The following is an 11412-nucleotide window of genomic DNA, read 5'->3' as shown; positions in this document are numbered from 1 at the left end:
GTTTTACATTTATAGCTATATAGAAAAAATTCTTGGGATGCACTGATTTGGATCTTCCTGGCCGAACCCAATTCAAATTCTGAAGAAAGTTCCTTGATAAGGTGTTGGGAATTAGGCACCCAACAGAAAATGAAGGGATTCCAAGACTATAGCCATTTATTTTTCTAAACATTCTCATATCTAAACATTTTTATTTCATTCAAAAAATGTGCAGCAAATTACTACATGGTGTCTGTTGATGATATAGACAGAAAATGGTGGGAGTGCTAAGGTTTAATGCATTTAAAGAATAGGTTGAAAAATAATATTTTTCAGTATTTCAACCAAGGTATTGTAAGTATCCGTATTAAAATCAAAGACTGTAAATACGCAAATATGTAAAAGTAACAACCAATTAACACTTATTTGCTGTTTTGCTTATGAGTTTCTGGTATTAAAATCCCATAGTTGTCTTTATTGGTGGCATCAACAGGAACACCTACGGTTTCCAATATACACTGCTGAAGGGAACACTCAAATAACACATCCTAGATCTGAATTAATGAAATATTCTCATTGAATACTTTGTTCTGTACAAAGTTGAATGTGCTGACAACAAAATCACACAAAAATCATCAATGGAAATCAAATTTATTAACCAATGGAGGCCTGGATTTGGAGTCACACACAAACCTAAAGTGGAAAAACACACTACAGGCTGATCCAACTTTGATGTATTGTCCTTAAAACAAGTCAAAATGAGGCTCAGTAACGTGCCTGTATGACCTCCCTACAACACCTGGACATGCTCCTGATGAGACGGTAGATGGTCTCCTGAGGGATCTCCTCCCAGACCTGGACTAAAGCATCCGCCAACTCCTGGACAGTCTGTGGTGCAACGTGACGTTGGTGGATGGAGCGAGACATGATGTTCCAGATGTGCTAAATCAGATTCAGGTCTGGGGAACGGGCGGGCCAGTCCATAGCTTCAATGACTTCATCTTGCAGGAACTGCTGACACACTCCAGCCACATGAGGTCTAGCATTGTCCTGCATTAGGAGGAACCCAGGGCCAACCGCGCCAGAATATGGTCTCACAAGGGGTCTGAGGATCTCATCTCGGTACCTAATGGCAGTCAGGCTACTTCTGGCGAGCACATGGAGGGCCGTGTGGTCCTCCAAAGAAATGCCACCCCACACCATTACTGACCCACTGCCAAACCGGTCATGCAGAAGGATGTTGCAGGCAGCAGATCGCTCTCCACGGTGTCTCCAGACTCTGTCACATCTGTCACATGTGCTCAGTGTAAACCTGCTTTCATCTGTGAAGAGCACAGGGCGCCAGTAGTGAATTTGCCAGTCCTGGTGTTCTCTGGCAAATGCCAAGCATCCTGCATGGTGTTGGGCTTTGAGCACAACCCCCATTTGTGGACGTCAGGCCCTCATACCATCCTCATGGAGTCGGTTTCTAACCGTTTGTGCAGACACATGCACATTTGTGGCCTGCTGGAGGTCATTTTGCAGGGCTCTGGCTGTGCTCCTCCAGTTCCTCCTTGCACAAAGGCGGAGGTAGCAGTCCTACTGCTGGGTTGTTGCCCTCCTACGGCCTCCTCCACGTCTCCTGATGTACTGGCCTGTCTCCTGGTAGCGCCTCCAGGCTCTGGACACTATGCTGACAGACACAGCAAACATTCTTGCCACAGCTCGCATTGATGTGCCATCCTGGATGAGCTGCACTACCTGAGCCACTTGTGTGGGTTGTAGAGTCCGTCTCATGCTACCACGAGTGTGAAAGCACCACCAACATTCAAAAGTGATCAAAACATCAGCCAGAAAGCAAAGGTACCGAGAAGTGGTCTGGGGTGTCTCTCCAAAGACTTTGCTAGTTAGTGACCTGATTTGTGACAATCAGATTGATTTATTTTGCCTAACAGAAACCTGGCTGCAGCAAGAGGATTATGTTACTATAAATGTGTCAACTCCTACTAATTATTTAAATTTTCACATTCCTCAAAATACTGGGCGAGGAGGAGGAGTAGCAACCATCTTTCAGTCCGATTTATTGATTAGTCCCAGACCAATCAATAGCTACAACTCTTTTGAATATTTAATCCTTAGTTTTCCTCATCCAAATTGCAAAGCACTAAAACCTCTTCTGTTTGTTGTTTTGTACCGTCCACCAGGTCCTTACTCTCAATTTTTAGATCAGTTTTCAGACCTTTTATCTGATTTAGTGTTAAATACAGATAAAGTTATTATAGAGGGGGATTTTAACATTGCAATTGTACTAAAGAGAGACCTAGGATTATTCTTGTTCTCTTCTATTAATGATGAGAAATAGGCTGTTCTGGCTTGGCAAAGTGTCTTTTTATACAACAGTAGGCTATTTTTCCAGATTAAGTAGGAATCCATGAGCTACCTCCATAAACTTACACAGAATCATAGCTCTGTTGAGCCATCCATTCCCTTAGCTCTTAGCAGTCATGACTTTATGGGATTTTTCCTAAATAAAATTGATTCTATTAAAAAGAAAATCTTTGACATACTCCCGAAGATGATTACTTCATCCTCAGCAAGTGAGACAACATTGGAAGTAACTGTAGAACCTGATCTGTGTTTGGACTGTTTTGATTCTGTGGAGCTTCCTGAGTTATCAGAAATATTAGCTTCATCTAAACCTTCAACTTGTATGTTAGACCCAATCCCAACCAAATGATTTAAGGAAGTGTTCCCTCTGATTACCAGCCCCATTTTAGATATGATTAATCTATCTTTAGTAAATGGATATGTACCACAAGCTTTTAAGGTAGCTATTAGTAAACCTTTACTTAAGAAACCTTTGGTTGATCAAGATGACTTGAAAAATTACAGACCTATATCCAATCTTCCATTCTTATCTAAAATTCTTGAGAAAATTGTTGCTAATCAAATGTGTGAGCATTTATACAGCAATGACCTGTTTGAAGAGTTTCAGTCAGGCTTCAGAGCTCATTATAGCACTGAAACAGCTCTGCTGAAAGTCACTAATGATATTCTTATGGCCTCAGATAATGGACTTGTGTCTTTTCTGCTTCTGTTAGATCTCAGTGCTGCATTTGATACAGTCAATCATAATATTCTCTTAAAAAGGCTGGAATATGCTGTAGGGATCAGGGGAACAGCACTAAGCTGGTTTAAATCTTATCTGTCTGACAGATTCCAGTTTGTTCATGTAAATGATAAATCATCTTTAAACTCCAGGGTTAATTGTGGAGTACCACAGGGTTCAGTACTTGGGCCAATTCTCTTTACTATATAGATGCTTCCAATAGGTCAAATTATCAGGCAGCATAGGATAAATTTTCACTGTTACGCTGATGATACTCAGCTTTACTTATCCATAAATCCTGATGAACCCAACCAGTTAGATAGACTACATGTCTTGAAGATATAAACACTTGGACGACTTTACATTTTTTGCTTCTAAATTCAGACAAGACAAGTTGTCGTCTTTGCTGCAGCAAGAGTTCTGATGAAAATTAAAAAGAGAGATCATATTTCTCCTATTTTAGCTTCCCTTCATTGGCTCCCTGTTAAATCCAGAATAGAATTTAAAATTCTCCTCCTCACAAATAAAGCCCTTAATGATCTAGCTCCATCATACATCAGAGATCTGATTGTTCCATACGTTCCAAACAGAGCACTTCGTTCTCAGACTGCAGGTTTACTGGTGGTTCCTAGAGTCTCTAGAAGTAGAATGGGAGGCAGATCCTTTAGTTATCAGGCTCCTCTCCTGTGGAACCAGCTCCCAGCTTTAGTCCGTGAGGCAGACACCCTGTCTACTTTTAAGGTTAGGCTTAAAACATTCCTTTTTGATAAAGCTTATAGTTAGAGTGGCTTAGTTTATCAGGGAGGGAGCCTTCCTCCCTCCCTGTTGGTTGGAGTAAGGGGGAGTCAGGTTCAGCCTAAACCGGCTCAGTTATGGTTGAGGTGAAAACACACCCTCCATTTCTGCTACCTGTATGACCCCTTCTCTTTTCCGAAACAATGACCATCAGTGGGACCCTTTGTGGGATTCCTTGAGACGACATTGTTGTAAATAAGTGCCGTTTAACTAAATAATCTGAACTGAAACTATCTGTGTAGTTAGGCTGCTATAGGCTTAGGCTGCTGGAGGACATAATGACCACTTTCACCCTCTTCGCTACATTCTCACACTACTCTCCAATTTTGCATTATTTGCTGTTATTTCAGCTTTTAACTTTGTTCTCTCTTTTCTCATCCTAGAAGCTACACCTGGCCTGACTGTGTCTACCTGTGACACCTTTCTGGAGAGGGGCATCGTCCGAGCTTCTGCTGGCAACAACTTAATGCTCACCCTCTACTGATGATCCACATAGCCCTGTCTTTCAGTGTTTAATCCTTTCTCTCTCCTAGACATGGTGATTGACTGAGCTTCTACTGTAACTAATTATATGTGCTCTCTTTCAGACTCTAACATTGAAAACTGGCTCAGAGTTTATCTGTTCATTCTTTCTAGGTGAAACAACTAAAGGAGCTACAGGTCCTTCTCAAAATATTAGCATATTGTGATAAAGTTCATTATTTTCCATAATGTCATGATGAAAATTTAACATTCATATATTTTAGATTCATTGCACACTAACTGAAATATTTCAGGTCTTTTATTGTCTTAATACGGATGATTGTGGCATACAGCTCATGAAAACCCAAAATTCCTATCTCACAAAATTAGCATATTTCATCCGACCAATAAAAGAAAAGTGTTTTTAATACAAAAAACGTCAACCTTCAAATAATCATGTACAGTTATGCACTCAATACTTGGTCGGGAATCCTTTGGCAGAAATGACTGCTTCAATGCGGTGTGGCATGGAGGCAATCAGCCTGTGGCACTGCTGAGGTCTTATGGAGGCCCAGGATGCTTCGATAGCGGCCTTTAGCTCATCCAGTGTGTTGGGTCTTGAGTCTCTCAACGTTCTCTTCACAATATCCCACAGATTCTCTATGGGGTACAGGTCAGGAGAGTTGGCAGGCCAATTGAGCACAGTGATACCATGGTCAGTAAACCATTTACCAGTGGTTTTGGCACTGTGAGCAGGTGCCAGGTCATGCTGAAAAATGAAATCTTCATCTCCATAAAGCTTTTCAGCAGATGGAAGCATGAAGTGCTCCACAATCTCCTGATAGCTAGCTGCATTGACCCTGCCCTTGATAAAACACAGTGGACCAACACCAGCAGCTGACACGGCACCCCAGACCATCACTGACTGTGGGCACTTGACACTGGACTTCTGGCATTTGGCATTTCCTTCTCCCCAGTCTTCCTCCAGACTCTGGCACCTTGATTTCCGAATGACATGCAGAATTTGCTTTCATCCGAAAAAAGTACTTTGAACCACTGAGCAACAGTCCAGTGCTGCTTCTCTGTTGCCCAGGTCAGGCGCTTCTGCCGCTGTTTCTGGTTCAAAAGTGGCTTGACCTGGGGAATGCGGTACCTGTAGCCCATTTCCTGCACATGCCTGTGCACGGTGGCTCTGGATGTTTCTACTCCAGACTCAGTCCACTGCTTCCGCAGGTCCCCCAAGGTCTGGAATCGGCCCTTCTCCACAATCTTCCTCAGGGTCCGGTCACCTCTTCTCGTTGTGCAGTGTTTTCTGCCACACTTTTTCCTTCCCACAGACTTCCCACTGAGGTGCCTTGATACAGCACTCTGGGAACAGCCTATTCGTTCAGAAATTTCTTTCTGTGTCTTACCCTCTTGCTTGAGGGTGTCAATAGTGGCCTTCTGGACAGCAGTCAGGTCGGCAGTCTTACCCATGATTGGGGTTTTGAGTGATGAACCAGGCTGGAAGTTTTAAAGGCCTCAGGAATCTTTTGCAGGTGTTTAGAGTTAACTCGTTGATTCAGATGATTAGGTTCATAGCTCGTTTAGAGACCCTTTTAATGATATGCTAATTTTGTGAGATGGGAATTTTGGGTTTTCATAAGCTGTATGACAAAATCATCCGTATTAAGACAATAAAAGACCTGAAATATTTCAGTTAGTGTGCAATGAATCTAAAATATATGAATGTTAAATTTTCATCATGACATTATGGAAAATAATGAACTTTATCACAATATGCTAATATTTTGAGAAGGACCTGTATATCCATTAACATTTACTTTTCCTTCCCATAGAAAGGACTCCTGGATCAGTGTTTCTTTGTTCTCTTTGTGTCTCTGCTCTGTTCTCTCAAACCCCCAGTCGGTCGTGGCAGATGGCCGCTCACACTGAGCCTGGTTCTGCTGGAGGTTTCTTCCTGTTAAAAGGGAGTTTTTCCTCTCCACTGTCGCTACATGCACGCTCAGTATGAGGGATTGCTGCAAAGTCAACGCCAGTGACTGTCCACTGTCTCTACATGCTCATCTGGGAGGAGGGAATGCTGCAAGTCACTGACTGGATGCAATCTGCTGGGTTTCCTTAGACAGAAAAACTTTTTATCCAATTTGAATAAATAACTAACCCTGACTGCACTGTTCAATGGTTAGGATTAATTGGACAGTTTGATTTCACAGAAGTTTGATTTACTTGGAGTTATATTGTGTTGTTTAAGTGTTCCCTTTATTTTTTTGAGCAGTGTATTTATGCCTAACATGTCAAACATAAATCTTGATGTGGTAAATAAAGAAATACCTAAAATAACTGTAACCATGTCCATGGTGGAAGTAAACGTTCAAATTGGAATCACTTTGGACCAATTCATTTTAGAATTTTTTGATATTTAATGGGATGGAAATAAAGTCTGTAATTAGTTTTCCATTCTTTTCCAGTCCTGGTAATATTAATATCAAAATCCATACTTTTCCAGACATTTGAAGACTGTCTAAAAACCCCTAACAGAAAACCTGTGTTTATAGTGATGAGTGTCACACATGCAGAGGTCAGGTGTGCGGCGCCAAATGGCGCAGGGGTTAAGCGCATAACAACGTCCTCAACTGTCACGGGATTGAATCCTGGCTTTCTGCATTCCCTTACCCCGCTCTTTCCACACCATTTCCTGTCTCATTGCTGTCAAAATATAATTTAAAAAATAAAGTCTACTAGAGCCTAAAATTAAAAACAGCAGAGGCTGCCCATGACAGGTAATTGGACGTTCTCACCAAAAACCAGCAAATGAAAACAAAACAAATGGTTACTTGTTCTAAAAAAACAAAATAAATTTTAATATCAGCCATTTTTCTTGTTTGTGGATAAAAACAGAAGTGTATATATTTAAATTAGATTTTCTACTCATATTTAAAATTTGACAATAACAAAAATGAAGCACTAGATGATGCCCGGTGAGTGAGAGCTGGGGTCCCACCCTGGAGTATGGCCTGGTATCAGGGCTTGTTGGCGAGCGCCTGGTGGTCCGGTTACTCCATGCAGGATCCGGCCGGGCCAAGGCCGAACAAGAGATGCAAGGCCATCACCCAGTGGGCCCACCACCTGTAGGGTAAACCATGGGGATCACAGAGGTGCAAAGAGGATCGGGTGGCGGTTCAAGGCGGATACCTTGAATCCCTAGATGCTCAAACTGGCTTTAGAGACGTGGAATGTCATCTCACTGGGGGGGAAGAAGCCTCAGCTTGTGGGGGAGGTTGAGAGATAATGGGTAGAAATAGTCAATCTCACCTCCACGCATAGTGTAGGCTCTGGGACCCAGCTCCGTGAGAGAGGTTGGACTCTCTTCTACTCTGAAGTGGCCCATGGGGAGAGGCAGCAAGCTTGGGTGGGTTTGCTTGTCGCCCCTCTGCTCAGTCGTCTAGTGTTGGGGTGTGCCCCAGTCAATAAGAGGGTCGAATCCCTGTGCCTTTGGGTCAGGGAGAGGTCTCTGACAATTGTTTCAGCCTACGACCAAGCAGTGACACAGAGTACCCGACCCCTTTTGGGGTCAGGCCGTCACCTGAGCCACAGTCACCTGGGGCAACTGTGGCTCAGGTGGTAGGAATTCATACTGTAACCGGTGGGTTTCCGGTTCGAACGCTCTGTCCGTCTTAGTTGTTGTGTACTTGGGCAAGACACTTCACCCCCCTTGCCTGCTGATGGTGGTCAGAGGGCCTGGTGGCACCGATCATATGGCCGCCTCACTTCCGTCAGTCTGCCCCAGGGCAGCTGTGGCTACAATGCTAGCTTACCACTGTCAGTGTGTGAATGTGTGTATGAATGACTGATTGTAGTCTTAAGCGTTTTGGAATCTTTGGGGACTTAAAAAGCGTTATACACGTGCATGCAATTTATGCTTCTGCTGGGGGACTTCAGCACCCATATGGGAAACAAAAGTAACACCTGGAGGTGTGTTATTGGGAGGAATGGCCTCCCCATCAGAACCTGATTGGTGTTTTATTGTTGAACTTCTGTGCCAGTCATGGATTGTCTATAACAAACATCATGTTCAGGCATAAGGGTGTTCATCAATGCACTTGGTACCAGCACACCCTAGGCCGAAGGTCAATGATCGACTTTCTAGTTGTGTCTTCTGACCATGGGCAACATGTCTTGGACACTCCAGTAAAGAAAGTGGGCTGAGCTGTCTACCGATCACCACCTGGTCGTGAGTTGGATCCGAGGCAGAGGATGAAGCTGGACAGACACGGTAGGCCCAATCATGTATTGAGGGTCTGCTGTGAATGTCTGGTGGAGCACTTAGTCAGGGATGTATTCAACTCCCACCTCCAGGAGAGCTTTTCGCAAATTCCAGTGGGAGGCTGGAGACAGAGTCCGAGTGGACAATGTTCTTTACCCCTATTGTCGATGCGGTTACCTGTAGCTCTGGCCGTAAGGTCTGTGGTGTCTGTTGCAGCGGTAATTCCCAAACCTGGTGTTGGACACAGACGGGGTGCCATCCGCTGAAGGAGTCCTATCGAGCCTGGCTGGCTTGTCGGACTCCTGAGGCGGCTGATGGGTACCATAAGGCCAAGCCCACCCCAGGCCCGGGTGGTGGCAGAGGCAAAACTCAGGCCTGGGAGGAGTTCGGTCATCCTGTCTGTCAGCCTCGAAACGACTGATAGCTACTTTATTTTTTTATGTGTATTGGTAAAATACCCAAAATACAGATGTAGCAAATAAAGTATAGTCCTTTAAGTATATATCAATGTAAAACCCTTTCGCTTATTAGGAATTTTTTTTATTTCTGCACTTTACAAAGTTAAAGATAAGAAAAAAGTCTGAAAAATTCAGTGACCTTCAAGACTGCATAGGAGCCACAGTTCACTAAATAAAATCAGATTGAAAGATGAATAATTGAAAAATGAAAAACTGAATTTGTAATTAAATTCAAAATACATGCAACAATTATTTTTTAAATGTGTAAAATTATTGATTGAAATTTAAATTATAATAGAATTAAGAAACATCTTCATTGTTTCATGTTTTAATAACTTCCTGGTCCCACTCTGCACCACATCAAGAAATTATTTTATCTGTCAGCCTTTCCCTTTAAAGTGAGTAGACAGGACTAACACTGCTTTAATGAGGGTGACTGGTCTGAGACTTTCAATGCAAGTGGAAATCTATTTGGGCAATTAAGGTATTATTTTAACTTTCACATCAAAAATAATTATGTAGTAATTCCTTAATTTCTTAAATTGAGACACTTTTGACCAAGGATAGTGAGAAGACTTGGCCCACACTCTCCTCAATCCATCCATGCAACTCAGTCAGAATTATCTTATCTTGCAAGTCACGTAGAGCCAGAAGTCTCCTTGGTATACAGTCAGTTTGTCTAAGGACTTGTAATTCTTTAAAACATTTTTTTTTTATTCGGGGTGGTTTGCTTTAGCATATCTGTTCATGTCATGAAACTCAGAAAATGCCATATTTTGACTGAGGGAAAAACAGAAGAACAGATAATAACCGAGCTTTAAGTAGAACTTGAAAAGACAAAACACGGAGTAGCCGAGTCATTCAAAAACTGCACAGGCAAGGCCTCGCTCAATGCTTCGCTGCCACCAAGTTTGGACACAGTAACAGTTATTTTAGGGTTATAAAAAGATCCTGAGGGCCATAGACCTAAAACTTTAAGGGGGTAGACCTGAAATACAAAAACGGACATCAGCTTCAGACTACAGGTCCTTCTCAAAATATTAGCATATTGTGATAAAGTTCATTATTTTCCATAATGTCATGATGAAAATTTAACATTCATATATTTTAGATTCATTGCACACTAACTGAAATATTTCAGGTCTGTTATTGTCTTAATACAGATGATTTTGGCATACAGCTCATGAAAACCCAAAATTCCTATCTCACAAAATTAGCATATTTCATCCGACCAATAAAAGAAGTGTTTTTAATACAAAAAACGTCAACCTTCAAATAATCATGTACAGTTATGCACTCAATACTTGGTCGGGAATCCTTTTGCAGAAATGACTGCTTCAATGCGGCGTGGCATGGAGGCAATCAGCCTGTGGCACTGCTGAGGTCTTATGGAGGCCCAGGATGCTTCGATAGCGGCCTTTAGCTCATCCAGAGTGTTGGGTCTTGAGTCTCTCAACGTTCTCTTCACAATATCCCACAGATTCTCTATGGGTTTCAGGTCAGGAGAGTTGGCAGGCCAATTGAGCACAGTGATACCACGGTCAGTAAACCATTTACCAGTGGTTTTGGCACTGTGAGCAGGTGCCAGGTCGTGCTGAAAAATGAAATCTTCATCTCCATAAAGCTTTTCAGCAGATGGAAGCATGAAGTGCTCCAAAATCTCCTGATAGCTAGCTGCATTGACCCTGCCCTTGATAAAACACAGTGGACCAACACCAGCAGCTGACACGGCACCCCAGGTCCCCCAAGGTCTGGAATCGGCCCTTCTCCACAATCTTCCTCAGGGTCTGGTCACCTCTTCTCGTTGTGCAGCGTTTTCTGCCAAACTTTTTCCTTCCCACAGACTTCCCACTGAGGTGCCTTGATACAGCACTCTGGGAACAGCCTATTCGTTCAGAAATTTATTTCTGTGTCTTACCCTCTTGCTTGAGGGTGTCAATAGTGGCCTTCTGGACAGCAGTCAGGTCAGCAGTCTTACCCATGATTGGGGTTTTGAGTGATGAACCAGGCTGGGAGTTTTAAAGGCCTCAGGAATCTTTTGCAGGTGTTTAGAGTTAACTCGTTGATTCAGATGATTAGGTTCATAGCTCGTTTAGAGACCCTTTTAATGATATGCTAATTTTGTGAGATAGGAATTTTGGGTTTTCATGAGCTGTATGCCAAAATCATCCGTATTAAGACAATAAAAGACCTGAAATATTTCAGTTAGTGTGCAATGAATCTAAAATATATGAATGTTAAATTTTCATCAGGACATTATGGAAAATAATTAACTTTATCACAATATGCTAATATTTTGAGAAGGACCTGTATTTGATGCCCTTTGTGAAGCCATCTTCCCTTCATCAAACAACATTCTAACG

The sequence above is a fragment of the Girardinichthys multiradiatus genome, chromosome 5 (assembly GCF_021462225.1).
Source record: "Girardinichthys multiradiatus isolate DD_20200921_A chromosome 5, DD_fGirMul_XY1, whole genome shotgun sequence".
NCBI lineage: Eukaryota > Metazoa > Chordata > Actinopteri > Cyprinodontiformes > Goodeidae > Girardinichthys > Girardinichthys multiradiatus.
This window is presented reverse-complemented; position numbering follows the sequence as displayed.